At 42.2% G+C, this 16,908-nt stretch overlaps 1 long non-coding RNA gene across 1 annotated transcript; it reads left to right on the top strand.

Moving 5' to 3' along the window:
- Positions 1-224: 224 nt before the first annotated feature.
- LOC135548129 (uncharacterized) lies at positions 225-8,966 on the top strand. The gene is made up of 3 exons (XR_010456774.1): positions 225-443; positions 2,661-2,726; positions 4,919-8,966. It is a non-coding gene; the product is annotated as an uncharacterized LOC135548129 (long non-coding RNA).
- Positions 8,967-16,908: the final 7,942 nt, after the last annotated feature.

Genomic DNA, 16,908 nt, shown 5'->3' with positions numbered 1-16,908 from the left:
AATATATTAAATTAGCTACTGAGTCTGACACCAATTTACTCCTCCTGACTCCCACTGGTCACCCCCTTCATAAGAGCATGTGAGTCCAGTTAGCCAGGAGAATTTGATGAATCATTTTGAATGCCCAGTATTGTTGTTCTCTTTTCTACTAAACTAGGCCCGTGGAGAGAGTCTGCTCATTGGCCGAGAGGAGGGAAGGAGAAGACTAGGCGATAGAGGAGTCACTGGGGTCTCCTGGGAATGGTTAATATTTGAAGCATATAAGGTTTATTTTTGAGGCCTCTGTGTGTTTGTTCAGTGGCTAATGAGTAGTACTGGCAGCAGGCGGGCAGGCAGGCGGGCAGCTAGCTTAGTGGTCGTAGTAAACGGGAGCTATGTTACCTTCACTGCATTTAGGAGCGCCCGGTGAGGAGAGCTGATGTACGTAGTGGTGGACTATTTTTGTGAGTTATTTATCTGTTGAAAGTTGACTCAATTCAGTTGATTTAGCAAATTGTTAAACATGATATGAAGTATGTGAGCTTGAACTTTTCGGTTTGAAATTATTTGACAGTATCTGCATGTTTGTTGTATGTCTGGTTGAAGACCGATTGCAAGTTTGTTCCATCCAGTAATTGAGCATATGTTACCTTATGTCATATGTCTCCTTGCGCTTCTGATGATTTTTCTATGCATGATGACAGACCAATATAGTGGAATACTTAAAAAATATATATATATATTCCTTGTTGTTCAGAGACAACTATGCTTCTTGGGCATGGGATTATACCACTCCCTTGGCTTACTCATTTCTTGGCAAAATTATTTATCAAATTAATGGCTTCAATGTGAACTAATTCAATTTTACAATTTCATATCGGCCAGGTCAGGAGATGCCAAATATAATGCCAATGGCTTGAATTGAGAACATCCCCCTGTCTTTCCACTCACTCATTGGAGTGTGTGATGTCTAGGTCACAGGGTCTGATCATTTGAAAGGCTAGAATGGCTGCAACTGAAAACACATTGGAGTTGTGGATTCTAGGCATTTCCCCTCAGGCCTCACCCAATGACAGTTGAGAACAGGGCCATGTTTAATGAGCGACCTCAAAAACCTCACGCTAAAACTGATATTGTGTAGTGTTTGTTTACATGTATGGAAGCAGATGGCAGGGATTTATTTATCTATGTTGATGGCTTCAGTGGAAAATCTGATATGAGTCAATGATGAGGCTTGAGGTTCCAACCCAAGCATCCATTTCCAAGCCTCGTGACTGCAGTTGCTTAGGCTCCCATTAGGAGGTTTGAAGACTTGTTGAAGTGGGAGAGGGATACTTTGTCATGAGAGAAGATCTCCTTATGCAATGTTACGGTTTGAAAATGACCATTGTAAATGCTCGGTCTAGACTGTGTGTTTTATAATATGATTTTCAATGTAGCTCTTATGTCCTGATTCCGTTTACGTTTTCATCAGGACAGACCTTTCCTAGATATTTGGTTCTGACAAAAAACTGAGTTTGGAATCCAAGTAGGCTCATGGAACATGGAATGACTTGAGACAATGTTGCCTTAGTTCTTAGATAAAGTGGTTAAGTAATTGAATCATATTCAAGCTGAAGACCAGATTTTAGGCATAAAGGCCACAGTCACTGACACTGCATGCTGACATGGCATGTGATGCACACAGCCAGACTACCCTCTGTGTCTTCCAGACTACCCACCCTCTGTGTCTTCCAGACTACCCACCCTCTGTGTCTTCCAGACTACCCACCCTCTGTGTCTTCCAGACTACCCACCTTCTGTGTCTTCCAGACTACCCACCCTCTGTGTCTTCCAGACTACCCGCCCTCTGTGTCTTCCAGACTACCCGCCCTCTGTGTCTTCCAGACTACCCGCCCTCTGTGTCTTCCAGACTACCCGCCCTCTCTGTCTTCCAGACTACCCACCCTCTGTGTCTTCCAGACTAAAAACCTAAAAAAGTCTGTCTGTCTGGAATCCCTGTCTGTCTGTCTGTCTGTCTGGAATCCCTGTCTGTCTGTCTGTCTGTCTGGAAACCATGTCTGTCTGTCTGTCTGGAAACCCTGTCTGTCTGTCTGGAAACCCTGTCTGTCTGTCTGTCTGTCTGTCTGTCTGGAAACCCTGTCTGTCTGTCTGTCTGGAAACCATGTCTGTCTGTCTGTCTGGAAACCCTGTCTGTCTGTCTGGAAACCCTGTCTGTCTGTCTGGAAACCCTGTCTGTCTGTCTGGAAACCCTGTCTGTCTGTCAGGAAACCCTGTCTGTCTGTCTGGAAAACCTGTCTGTCTCTCTGTCTGTCTGGAAACCCTGTCTGTCTGTCTGGAAACCCTGTCTGTCTGTCTGTCTGTCTGGAAAACTTGTCTGTCTGTCTGGAAACCCTGTCTGTCTGTCTGTCTGTCTGTCTGTCTGTCTGTCTGGAAAACCTGTCTGTCTGTACTTGTTGTGTCACTAGCACTAATATTGTAAGTATTCCTAGTTGGGTTATGTCAATGTTGAATGTTGAATACCAGTATAACACTAAATGATCCGTCTAATCTGCTTGACCACAATGCCACATGCGGTGCCTATCACTTTGAGGACATCAAGTCGCTCCCCCTGTGAAATTTGTGTATTGTGTTGTTGTTTCTGACACACTAACACCCCACCACTTTACTCTGTCTTTCAGGTCGGCTGTATCGACTCAACCATTCAGAGCCTGGCACTCATGTACATGACCCTGGGCCAAGACCATGTATGTAAAGCGCTGCACGGCCACCTCTCTCTTCATTCCCGTACGTTTATTTTTCACAGTCGGCTTGGCAGGATGTCCGATCCAAAGTTCTCTCCTGTAGCAGGAAGTCCTATAACGGAAACTGCTGAAAGCATAACAAAAAAACAGGGACTAACTTGAAGGTGGAACGCAAACAAATATATTTTCTGTCATTTCCGATAAACATTTGGTCGCATTTTTGTAGAATCATTTGTTTGTCGGTTTGTGCAAAACATTTAGTGTGAATACTTTGGATTCTTCTACGAACTTCAAAATAGAGTTTTATTAAAATGTTATTTTATTTAAAAAAATAATAATAATAATTGTCACATGCACGGAAAACAACAGGTTCACCTTACAGTGATATGCTTACTTACAATCCTTATCCAACAATGCCGCTTTACAAAATATTGAAAAATAACTAATATTTAGAGCACAGTTTGTTTTAATTTCGAATTTAATTATCTTGCGAGAAAATGTTGAAATGTAATCTAACCAATTAATATCCTAATATTAATGTTAATAAGTTAAGACCAAGCCATAATGGTAAATAGCTTGTAACCTTCTGTTTAACATATCTACTTGAGTATTGGTGTGTTTCTACATATACTGTAAGTTGGTGTGTCTTTACATTTGTACATAATATATAATAATATATGCCATTTAGCAGATGTTTTTATCTAATGCGTGCATACATTTCACGTACTGCTGGTCCAACTGAGCTACAGAGAGGACTTTATGAATGTTGGTGTGTGTTTCTACATGTGTTTACATTGTATCCCCTGATACCAGTCAGCCAGCAGGTGACTCATTCAGGAGGAGTACATCACTCCTCTGCCAGACTTCCGACTATGAACTGTCCGTTTTCAGTTAGATTAACATTTCTACGTGTGTGTGTTGACATTTCTACGTGTGTGTGTGTGTTGACATTTCTACGCGTGTGTGTGTGTGTTGACATTTCTACGTGTGTGTGCTGACATTTCTACGTGTGTGTGTTGACATTTCTACGTGTGTGTGTTGACATTTCTACGTGTGTGTGTTGATATTTCTACGTGTGTGTGTTGATATTTCTACGTGTGTGTGTTGACATTTCTACGTGTGTGTGTGTGTTGACATTTCTACGCATGTGTGTGTGTGTGTGTGTGTGTTGACATTTCTACGTGTGTGTGTTGACATTTCTACGTGTGTGTGTTGATATTTCTACGTGTGTGTGTGTGTGTTGACATTTCTACGTGTGTGTGTGTTGACATTTCTACATGTGTGTGTTGACATTTCTACGTGTGTGTGTGTTGACATTTCTACGTGTGTGTGTGTTGACATTTCTACGTGTGTGTGTGTTGACATTTCTACGTGTGTGTGTTGATATTTCTACGTGTGTGTGTTGACATTTCTACGTGTGTGTGTGTTGATATTTCTACGTGTGTGTGTTGATATTTCTACGTGTGTGTTGATATTTCTACGTGTGTGTGTTGACATTTCTACGTGTGTGTGTGTGTGTGTTGATATTTCTACGTGTGTGCGTTGATATTTTATACCTTGTAGTTTCTCATCAGGTGTCTCAGACAGGAGGACAGTGGGATCATCAATCCTCTCAGAGATAGACCTATGAACTGTCCATTTTCAGTTATCATGGTACCGGTGCTGTGTGCCTTTCAAGTACAGTACTATGATAACTGAAGATTGGCAGTGCCATCGCAGTGGTTCTCTGTGCAACCTTCTGAGGCAGCCAGGCCTAAAGATCACTGGTTTCTTTCAATTCTGAGTATCAACATTCTAGAATCTACTATATGTATTATCTGTTTTCTGATTCTGAATTCTCAGTAATGATGTTGTCCTATTTAGAATTTCCCTGATGTGTATATTTTGTTGTCTATGGGGGATCATGGAGACCTTTGAGCTGCTATTTAGTTGTTTGAAGGCATCCCAAAGCACACACTGTCCTGGGTCATCTCTGACATCACACAGGGGCAGAGGTCACAGTGCTTCTCAGTATTCCATTGTGTTTGACTTCCCCTCTGGCCTTCACAGCCTGTTTGTAGGATGCTCTAGTGTTTTGTATTTGACTGTGTTGTAAAATAACAAATAATCTCTTCGTGAGCTAGCTTGTTGCACTGCTGTATTTGAGTTGCCAAGCCACCCACCTGAAATAGTCTCACTTTCTCACTCACTCCCAGGTTTGACATACTCAGACACGACAGACTTCTTCCAGATGAGGTTTAAGACTCCGACATCATCAAATCTGCCGTACTGGCCCTGAACAAGGCAGTTAACCCACTGTTCCTAGGCCGTCATTGTAAATAAGAATTTGTTCTTAACTGACTTGCCTAGTTAAATAAAGGTCAAATCTAAAAAATCATTGGAGGACAAGAGAGAAGGAGGAGACCAAGTACCGATGACCTGTGTTGAGAGCCGGCTTTACCAACATCAGCAAATCAATATTTTTATACCAGAGTCGTTCTTGAATTACGGTGGCATTTGGGTATGGCGTAATTAAAAACAACATTCTTTCTAGATTTGTATTTATTGAAATGTATTTACCATTAGGATAACATTGTGCCACCAGTAGTCGTAACACCAAATGAGAATTTTGTTTATTGAGGATTTTCTGAAATGGAGGCCACCGATACTTAAATCTAAGATCATTAACCCATAAAATAGTTGACTAAAGGGATATGATTAGTAATTGAGCTCATAATGTTGTTTCCCTTTTTAAACGGACGAACCCCAAGTGACACTGGATTCAGACACACCACATTATCAATGGAATCCTCAAATGTATGACATATTCAAAAATAGTGTGATTAGCTAACAATTTTCTTTAATAAAGACATATCCCCCGATGTTTTCCACTGGAGGGAATGGTCGAGGGCCTTGTATATCTTTGTAATGAGTGGTTTTTAAGGCGGTAACTCCAAGGAAATAAAACTGAGGGACAGATATAGTAGTACATTTAAAAAAAAAACATGTAATAGCCTTTGTTTTCATTGATCTAAACAACATATTAAATAACTTTTTCATCTTCTAACATTCAAAATCATATTTAGCTCTAAATCCCCAAAATGTCACTACAACTTCACACATCACTACTGGGACAAGCCAATGTGATTACTTGCCCTAAGTACTTTATACTGCAAAACGTTCTGTTAATACATTGTTGAATGGACTTGCATTACAGTAGCTAAGAGGTGGTGAAGTCTGTCTGATAAGATGCTGCTCTACCTTCTTCTGTCAACAAGGCAGGTCCTACAGGCCTATGACTGTTCAGTCGTGTGGTCAGGTGCCACAAAAAAATGACTTTTTGCATTTGGTTCAGAATAGGGCAGCGCGGCTGGCCCTTGGATGTACACAGAGAGCTAATATTAATAATATGCATGTCAATCTCTCCTGGTTCAAAATGGAGGAGAGATGGACTTCATCACTACTTGTATTTATGAGAGGTATTGACATGTTGAAGGCACCAAGCTGTCTGTTTGAACTACTGGCACACAGCTCGGACACCCAGGCATATCCCACAAGACATGCCACAAGAGGTCTCTTCTTCACAGTCCCCAAGTCCAGAACAGACTATGGAAAGCGCACAGTACTAAAAGAGCCATGACTACATGGAACTCTATTCCACATCTCGTAACTCATGCAAGCAGTAAAATTAGATACAAAAATATACTTTAAAAAAATTGTCTTTTAAACACCTTGTCGAACAGCGGGGACTATGAATCAATACAAACATTGGAGCATAAACACACGATAGCATACGCACTATATAGTCACGTGCACATGGATTTTGTACGGTATATATGTGGTGGAGTAGGGAACCTGAGGGCACACAGTCTGAATGTAATGTTTTTATAATTGTATGAACTACCTTCATTTTGCTGCCTTGGCAGCAGCTAATGGGGGTACATAATAAATACAAATTGTTTTATTATTGTCTAACTATTTGTCAGTTTTTCATGGTTGCAAAGGGACACATGCCACCACAATTCAAGAATGAACCATGTATGATTCTGTGGCTCTCTCACCCCTGTCTCCGAGGCACTTTGGTATGCCAAGATACCTGTTGTTGGAGTGTTCTCTCTCTGACCCTCCTCCAAAATTGCATTGAGTCTTGATTCTTATTCGTACCTTAATGTGCCTTTCATTGTTGTTACTAATTGTGTTCATATTTATTTAGTTATGTTGCCGATAATGATCCTTCCAGTTTTCATCAGCTGGATTCTCTCCTACTATAGAACATTAAATGAACATCCCTCCCTCCGTAGGATCCATTTAAAAAAAATATATATATTTTTAATTTTACCTTTATTTAACCAGGCAAGTCAGTTAAGAACACATTCTTATTTTCAATGACGGCCTGGGAACAGTGGGTTAACTGCCTGTTCAGGGGCAGAACGACAGATTTGTACCTTGTCAGGTTGGGGGTTTGAACTCACAACCTTCAGGTTACTAGTCCAACGCTCTAACCACTAGGCTACCCTGCTGCCCCAGGGTAATTCAGCAGGGTAAATAGATGGGTATGTGCATACCGTATGCCCTATGATACTGTAATCAGGGTTTGTTTGGAGTCCCTTTCACTGACTCCCTGAGGTGCACAGCCATGGTTAATATCAAATCAAATGTATTTATAAAGCCCTTCTTACATCAGCTGATATCTCCAAGTGCTGTACATAAACCCGGCCTAAAACCCAAAACAGCAAGCAATGCAGGTATAGAAGCACATTATGTATGTCTATGGTGCCTGCCCAGGGTTAATATGTATGTCTATGGTGCCTGCCCAGGGTTAATATGTATGTCTATGGTGCCTGCCCATGGTAAATATGTATGTCTATGGTGCCTGCCCAGGGTTAATATGTATGTCTATGGTGCCTGCCGAGGGTTAATATGTATGTCTATGGTGCCTGCCCAGGGTTAATATGTATGTCTATGGTGCCTGCCCAGGGTTAATATGTATGTCTATGGTGCCTGCCCAGGTTTAATATGTATGTCTATGGTGCCTGCCCAGGGTAAATATGTATGTCTATGGTGCCTGCCCAGGGTTAATATGTATGTCTATGGTGCCTGCCCAGGTTTAATATGTATGTCTATGGTGCCTGCCCAGGGTAAATATGTATGTCTATGGTGCCTGCCCAGGGTTAATATGTATGTCTATGGTGCCTGCCCAGGGTTAATATGTATGTCTATGGTGCCTGCCCAGGGTTAATATGTATGTCTATGGTGCCTGCCCAGGGTTAATATGTATGTCTATGGTGCCTGCCCAGGGTTAATATGTATGTCTATGGTGCCTGCCCAGGGTTAATATGTATGTCTATGGTGCCTGCCCAGGGTTAATATGTATGTCTATGGTGCCTGCCCAGGGTTAATATGTATGTCTATGGTGCCTGCCCAGGGTTAATATGTATGTCTATGGTGCCTGCCCAGGGTTAATATGTATGTCTATGGTGCCTGCCCAGGGTTAATATGTATGTCTATGGTGCCTCCCCAGGGTTAATATGTATGTCTATGGTGCCTGCCAAGGGTTAATATGTATGTCTATGGTGCCTGCCCAGGGTTAATATGTATGTCTATGGTGCCTCCCCAGGGTTAATATATATGTCTATGGTGCCTGCCCAGGGTTAATATATATGTCTATGGTGCCTCCCCAGGGTTAATATATATGTCTATGGTGCCTGCCCAGGGTTAATATGTATGACTATGGTGCCTGCCCAGGGTTAACATGTATGTCTATGGTGCCTGCCCATGGTGACGGGCCGTCAGCTACAGTAGCTGTACTACATAGCCAACAGTGCCCTGCAGCAGCATCAGAATGTCTCAGAGGCTCAGCAAAGGCCTCCCTCCACCTACTGCCCATGGAACTACCCTTTGATGTTTTCAGATCTGTATGGCGGAAGCTTCACCTCTACACTGCTAATATCTATCCAGACCCTTCAGATCGGCAAACACATGTCCATATTAGGGCCAAGGGGAAGGGGAAGGTAGAGATTGAAATGAGACCAGCTGTAGTCGTCAAAGTGCTGAAAGAAGAAACCTTGTATGCCTTCAGTATCCACACAGGGCTGCTTCAACAGCCACAGGGTGGCGCTAGCTATTTGTCTAACAGTCCTCTGGTACTGTACTGTGTAGTTGTATGTAAACATGTTCAGATATACAGTGGTACGGTATGAAACTGTAACCTATAGTTAGTCATATGTAACTAGCCATTTATAAAGTTTCTCTGATTTGTGAAAATGTAAGTGTGTGATGTTAACACTTTTTTTTGGGATCTGGTCACTTAGTGTAAAACATGAGGTTTCTGGGTGGGTCGTGATGTGAAATAGTTGAGGCTGACAGAGTGCACCTGTCACGTCATTTTTTGCCTGGCAGCTCAACAGAAGACCATACTGGAAACAAGTAGTTTAATGTATTAGGTTTAATTTATTTGCACCAAAGAAAATAAGTGATAAAATACAATACAGATCAAAACTAATACATATAAAACGGTTTGCAGGTTGGAAGCCCAATGACTGATATAAAAACCACACCACAGCAACAGTTGAAGTCAGAAGTTTACATACAACTTAGCCAAATACCTTTTAAACTCAGTTTTTCACAATTCCTGACATTTAATCCTAGTAACAATTACCTTTCTTAGGTCAGTTAGGATCCCCACTTTATTTTAAGAATGTGAAATGTCAGAATAATAGTAGAGTGATTTATTTCAGCTTTTATTTCTTCACATTTCCAGTGGGTCAGAAGTTTACAATCACTCAATTAGTATTTGGTAGCATTGTCTTTAAATTGTTTAACTTGGGTCAAACGTTTTGGGTAGTCTTCCACAAGCTTCCCACAATATGTTGGGTGAATTTTGGCCCATTCCTCCGGACAGACCTAGTGTAACTGAGTCAGGCTTCTAGGCCTCCTTGCTCGCACACACTTTTTTAGTTCTGCCCACAGATTTTCTATGGGATTGAGGTCAGGGCTTTGTGATGGCCTCTCCAATATCTTGACTTTGTTGTACTTAAGCCATTTTGCCACAACTTTGGAAGTATGGTTGGGGTCATTGTCCATTTGGAAGACCCATTTTCGACCAAGCTTTAACTTAACTGTTTGGCCATAATGACCATCGTTATGTTTGGAGGAAAAAGGGGGAGGCTTGCAAGCCGAAGAACACCATCCTAACCATGAAGCACAGGGGTGGCAGCATCAGGTTGTGGGGTGCTTTGCTGCAGGAGGGACCGCTACACTTTACAAAATAGATGGCTTCACGAGGAAGAAAAATTATGGGGATATATTGAAGCACCATCTCAAGACATCAGTTAGGAAGTTGATGCTTGGTCGAAAATGGGTCTTCCAAATGGGCAATGACCCCAAGCATACTTCCAAAGTTGTGGCAAAATGGCTTAAGGACAACAAAGTCAAGATATTGGAGAGGCCATCACAAAGCCCTGACCTCAATCCTATAGAAAATTTGTCGGCAGAACTGAAAAAGCGTGTGTGAGCAAGGAGGCTTACAAACCTGACTCAGTTACACCAGTTCTGTCAGGATGAAATGCAATGCTATCAAATACTAATTGAGTGTATGTAAACTTCTGACCCACTGGGAATGTGATGAAAGAAATAAAAGCTAAAATAAATTATTCCCTCTACTATTTTTCCTGACATTTCACATTCTTAAAATAAAGTGCTGATCCTACCTGACCTAAGAAAGGGCATTTTTACTATGATTAAATGCCAAAACTGAGTTTTAATATATTTGGCTAAGGCTTGTGTGTCACGACTTCCACCGAAGTTGTTTCCTCTCCTTGTTCGGGCGGTGTTTGGCGATCGGCGTCACCGGTCTTCCAGGCGTCATCGATGAACTTTTCATTTTCCATTTGTTTTGTCTTGTTTTCCTACACACCTGGTTTCCATTTCCCTCATTAAGTGTTGTGTATTTAACCCTCTGTTCCCCCCATGTCCTTGTGTGGAATTGTTTGTTTGTAAGTGCTTGTGCACTATGTTGCCGGTGCGCGTCGGGTTTTGTACCCATGTAGATTATTTTTTTATTACCTTTGGTTTTTAAATTAAACTGCTCCAGCTGTTACCTATTTCTGCTCTCCTGCGTCTGACTTCACTGCCACCAGTTCCGCAACCCTTACATTGTGTAAACTTCTGACTTCAGCTGTAGGTACGCACCACTTTTCTGTTATTTTATTATTATTTTATTTTTTTAACAAGTTGGATTATGTTGTGTATGTCCATTACATGAAATCCAAATAAAAATCAATTTAAATTACAGGTTGAAATACAACAAAATAGGAAGAACGCCAAAGAGGATGAATACTTTTGCAAGGTACTGTATGAAAATAACCTGTAGTTATAGATCCATGTATGGTTCATTCAATCAAGATCCGAACTTCAACCACAAAGACGGATAATCATTTTGACTGTTAGGTGCATAATTCAAACGTGGTGGAACCTAATAGGGTGGACATTTGGAGCCTAAATTAGCCATAGCTCTGTGAGTGAGCATGATTGTTGAACATTTGAACAGGATTTTTACTTCCCTGTCACACATATTTGAAATGTGGTTGATTTTTCTCTATAATTAAGCCTAGCAGGGTGGAAATGTATGAGTGGGACATACAGACTAACAACATGAAACATGGAAGAATAGATAAAGCTGACTGTTTACATGTATTTAGCTTTGCACTATTGTTTTCCCACCAAAGAAATGATGACACTTCCTGAATGCGGTGTCATTGTAGGAAGGGGTTGTTTTCTTAGATGGAGAATTAAAACAAACTAACAGGGTGGAAAGGGATATCTAAAATGAAATTAGAATAAATATAATAAATAAAATAAAAATGTGTTTTAAGGTAAAGGACACCTGACATTATATATCGACATATTACACTAAATAAGAATTGATATTTCCTGGGGACAGAAAAGGCAACACTTTGTAAGAATGACCCAACAAGCTAGCAATCATACCAAACAGGTGCGTGCATGCGTCCGTCCGTCCGTCCCTCTGTCTCTCTGAGTATGTGGATAATGTTCAAGACTATCCAGCCCCAGCTGGAGTTTTGACCATCACCCTCTCTCTGCCATCAGGTGAGTATGAATGAATTATTAGTAATTGTCTATATGGTGTAGGTAGCTAGCTGTACGTGGTCATTCCCTCCAGCTAATAATGGCAGAGATTAAAGGAATTAAGATGGATTAGTCAATCATTCAATTATTCTCAATGGTAATTAGTGAGTATAGGTGAGTATATTTGTAGAGAAATAGGTGGGCATAATGAGTATCCCTGCGTATGGCCAGCATTACACCTGCACCACTGGGTGAGATTGAAGCTGGCAGTGTTGACAGTGACACTACACATATAGGCAGGCACAACACGGCTGCCCTGCCTTGCATGGTATGGCTCTGTATATACTAGAGTATCATGACATGCCCCTCTGTTTTTGTATGGGGAGGGACAAGGTCAGTGTGTAATGTGCAATTAACTAAATGTACTTTGTATTTGTCTCTCTGTGTGTAGAATCTTGATTCTCCATAGAGATGATGGATGCAGAGTTCCAGTACCTTACACTCCCTCACATGTTCAATGGAGAAGAACATCCACAAACACAATTGCATTTTAACGATGGCAATTTGAATGCACAAAAATACCATGACGAGATCCTGAGGCACATTGTGAGTCCCATTGTTTTTTAAAGATATCTGTGACCAACAGAGGTATATCTGTATTCCCAGTCATGTGAAATCCATAGATTAGGGCCTAAGGAATTTATTTCAATTGACTGATTTCCTCATATAAACTGTCATGACTGACCACGAGAATTCAAATAGGTCAGATCAGGTTTGCAATGAATAACTTCAATCAGACCCCCTTTCACCCATAGAGGGGGGATGAAATAACTAGTGGAGCTTGACTCTCACGTCCTGTTGTAAATCAATAGAGAAGATCCAGGCCTGTGCTCTCCAAATTCACCAAAGGATTGTGCTTTAGCTCAAGAACTTTTCCTGCTGAAACTCTAACACATTCAAAAGCGAATACTGAATCAATATTTCTAATGTAGAGCATGGGGAATGGTCAGAGGCGATCTATTGAACACTAATGTCATTGTATTTGTTATTTTGTGATTTCATTAAAAATATTACAAATAAAATACTGTAACTTGGAAAGTACCCACTACATAAACAAAACAAAAAAAGAAGCATTCCATTTTCAGGACCCTGTCTTTCAAAGAAAATTTGTAAAAGTCCAAATAACTTCACAGATCTTCATTGTAAAGGGTTTAAACACTGTTTCCCATGCTTGTTCAATGAACCATAAACAATTCATGAACATGCACCTGTGGAATGGTCGTTAAGACACTAACAGCTTACAGACGGTAGGCAATTAAGGTCACAGTTATGAAAACTTAGGACGCTAAAGAGGCCTTTCTACTGACTCTGAAAAACACCAAAAGAAGCCTGTACTGCAGTGCCAGCTTTGCCACCAGAGACTCTTGGTTCGCGCCCAGGCGCTGTCGTAACCTTCCGCGACCGGGAGGTCCGTGGGGCGATGCACAATTGGCATAGCGTCGTCCGGGTTAGGGAGGGCTTGGCCGGTAGGGATATCCTTGTCTCATCGCGCACCAGCAACTCCTGTGGTGGGCCGGGCGCAGAGCGCGCCAACCAAGGTTGCCAGGGGCACGGTGTTTCCTCCTACACATTGGTGCGGCTGGCTTCCGGGTTGGATGCGCGCTGTGTTAAGAAGCAGTGCGGCTTGGTTGGGTTGTGTATCGGAGGACGCATTACTTTCAACCTTCGTCTCTCCCGAGCCCGTACGGGAGTTGTAGCGATGAGACAAGATAGTAGCTACTAAACAATTGGATACCATGAAATTGGGGAGAAAAAGGGGGTAAAATTCAAAAAAAGAAAGAAAAACACCAACAGAAAGATGCCCAGGGTCCCCGCTCATCTGCTCATCTGCATGAACGTGCCTTAGGCATGCTGCAAGGAGGCATGACGACTGCAGATGTGGCTAGGGCAATAAATTGCAATGTCCATACTGTGAGATGTCTAAGACAGCTCTACAGGGAGACAGGACGGACAGCTGATCGTCCTTGCGGTGGCAGACCATGTGTAACAACACCTGCACAGGATCGGTACATCCAAACATCACAACTGCGGTACAGGTACTGGATGGCAACAACAACTGCCCGAGTTACACCAGGAACGCACAATCCCTCTTTCAGTGCTCAGACTGTCCGCAATAGGCTGAGAGAGGCTGGACTGAGGACCCTGGACTGAGGACATGTTGTAGACATCTCCGGCAACAACGTCGCCTACGGGCACAAACCCACTGTCGCTGGATCAGACAGGACTGGCAAAAAGTGCTCTTCACTGGGGTTTTGTCTCACCAGGGGTGATGGTCAGATTCGCATTTATTGACCATGGAATGAGCGTTACACCGAGCCCTGTACTCTGGAGCAGGAGGAGGGTCGGTCATGGTCTTGGGCGGTGTGTCACAGCATTATCGGACTGAGCTTGTTGTCATTGCAGGCAATCTCAATGCTGTGCGTTACTGCGAAGACATCCTCCTCCCTCATGTGGTACCCTTCCTGCAGGCTCATCCTGACATGACCTCCCAGCATGACAATGCCACCAGCCATACTGCTCGTTCTGTGCGTGATTTCCTGCAAGACAGGAATGTCAGTGTTTTGCCATGGCCAGCGAAGAGCCCAGATCTCAATCCCATGGGACCTGATGGATCGGAGGGTGAGGGCTGGGGCCATTCCCCCCAGAAATGGCAGGGGCCTTGGTGGAGGAGTGGGGTAACATCTCACAGCAAGAACTGGAAAATCTGGGTGTCGTCCATGTGGAGGAGATGCACTGCAGTACTTAATGCAGCTGGTGGCCACACGAGATACTGACTGTTACTTTTGATTTTGACGCCCCCCTTTGTTCAGGGACACATTATTCAATTTCTGTTAGTTACATGTCTGTGGAACCTGTTCAGTTTGTCTCAGTTGTCGAATCTTATTATGTTCATACAAATATTTTTATTTATTTATTTATTTTACCTTTATTTAACTAGGCAAGTCAGTTAAGAACAAATTCTTATTTTCAATGATGGCCTCGTAACAGTGGGTTAACTGCCTGTTCAGGGGCAGAACGACAGATTTGTACCTTGTCAGCTCGGGGGTTTGAACTTGCAACCTTCCGGTTACTAGTCCAACGCTCTAACCACTAGGCTACCCACGTTAAGTTTGCTGAAAATAAACGCAGTTGACAGTGAGATGACATTTCTTTTTTTGCTGAGTTTATTTCTATTATTAATTTCCTTTGACTTTGATGCCTCATGATTCAGTATTGCTCTGTTCAAGTAGACTGTGATTTTGCTGTGATCTCATAGTGGTGTCAATGGGCTGACTGTGAATGCTCTGAGAGACTCTGGGTTGAGGTCAATGATAAAGTAGTCTACAGTACTACTGCCAAGAGATTAGCTATAGGTGTACCTACCGTAAGAGTCCCCTCAAAGCCTAGCATTGACTATGTACATGCCCAGTGTGCGACAGAGCTGCAGGTGTTGTGACTCGTTTTTTTTGGTTATTATAATAATAATAATAATAATAATAATATAATATAATAATAATAATATATCCCATTTAGCAGACGCTTTTGTCCAAAGCGACTTACAAGTCGGCTGGGGCCACTACTTTTACATATGGGTGGCCCCATATGTTGTTGTTGTTGTTGTGCCACGGGGGGCATATGGGGGAGGGAATGCTGTCACCTCCAGGTAGGTGTTTGTCCCCCTGTGTGCTGAGGGTGTCAGGTTCTTGTCCAGTTCTGGCATTTAGGTCGCCACAGACTAGAACATGTCCCTGGGCCTGGAAATGATTAATTCCCCCTCCAGGATGGAGAAACTGTCTTCATTGAAGTATGGGGATTCTAGTAGGGGGATGATATAGGTAGCACACAGGAGTATATTTTTCTTTGTTGAGATCATTTCCTTTTGAATTTCTAGACACCTGTAAAATGTTCCTGTTTTGATTAATTTAATAGAGTGAGTTAGGTCTGCTTCATACCAAATTAGCATACACCTGAGTCCCTTCCCTGTTTCACACCTGGCAGTTTGGTGGATGGGACTACCAGCTCTCTGTAACCTAGAGGGCAACCAGTGGATTCATCTCCTCTAGAGGTTCGACCGATTAATCGGAATGGGCGATTAATTAGGGACGATTTCAAGTTTCCATAACAATCGGAAATCGGTATTTTTGGGTGCCGATTTGCCGATTTTTTTTTTTTGTTTTTTTTTTTTGTGTGTGTTTTTGTAAATAAAAAAAAATAAAAATTGATACCTTTATTTAACTAGGCAAGTCAGTTAAGAACACATTCTTATTTTCAATGACGGCCTAGGAACAGTGAGGTTAACTGCCTCGTTCAGGGGCAGAACGTGTCACGGTTTTCTTCTATCTCCTCCTCTGACGACGAGGTGTTGCAAGGATCGGACCAAAATGCAGCGTGGTAATTTTCATACATGTTTAATAACGAATAAACACGAACAATACAAACCCAAGAAACGTAACACGAAAACCGAAACAGCCTATACTGGTGCAAAGTAACACAGAGACAGGAACAATCACCCATGTCACACCCTGGCCTGACCAAAATAATAAAGAAAACACAAAATACTAAGACCAGGGCGTGACAGAACGACAGATTTTCACCTTGTCAGTTCGGGGTTTCCAATCTTGCAACCTCACAGTTAACTAGTCCAACTCAATAACGACCTGCCTCTCTCTCGTTGCACTCCACAAGGAGACTGCCTGTTATGCGAATGCAGTAAGCCAAGGTCAGTTGCTAGCTAGCATTAAACTTATCTTGTAAAAAACAATCAATCATAATCACTAGTTAACTACACATGGTTAATGATATTACTAGATATTATCTAGCGTGTCCTGCGTTGCATATAATCTGACTGAGCATACAAGTATCTAAGTATCTGACTGAGTGGTGGTAGGCATAAGCAGGCGAGTAAACATTCATTCAAACAGCACTTTCGTGTGTTTTGCCAGCAGCTCTTCGTTGTGCATCAAGCATTGCGCTGTTTATGACTTCAAGCCTATCAATTCCCAAGATGAGGCTGGTCTAACCGAAGTGAAATGGCTAGTTAGTTAGCGCGCGCTAATAGCGTTTCAAACGTCACTCGCTC

The sequence above is a fragment of the Oncorhynchus masou genome, chromosome 11, assembly GCF_036934945.1.
Source record: "Oncorhynchus masou masou isolate Uvic2021 chromosome 11, UVic_Omas_1.1, whole genome shotgun sequence".
Lineage (NCBI taxonomy): Eukaryota > Metazoa > Chordata > Actinopteri > Salmoniformes > Salmonidae > Oncorhynchus > Oncorhynchus masou.
The sequence above is the reverse complement of the archived record's forward strand: the minus strand, read 5'-3'. Positions and strand labels throughout refer to the sequence as shown.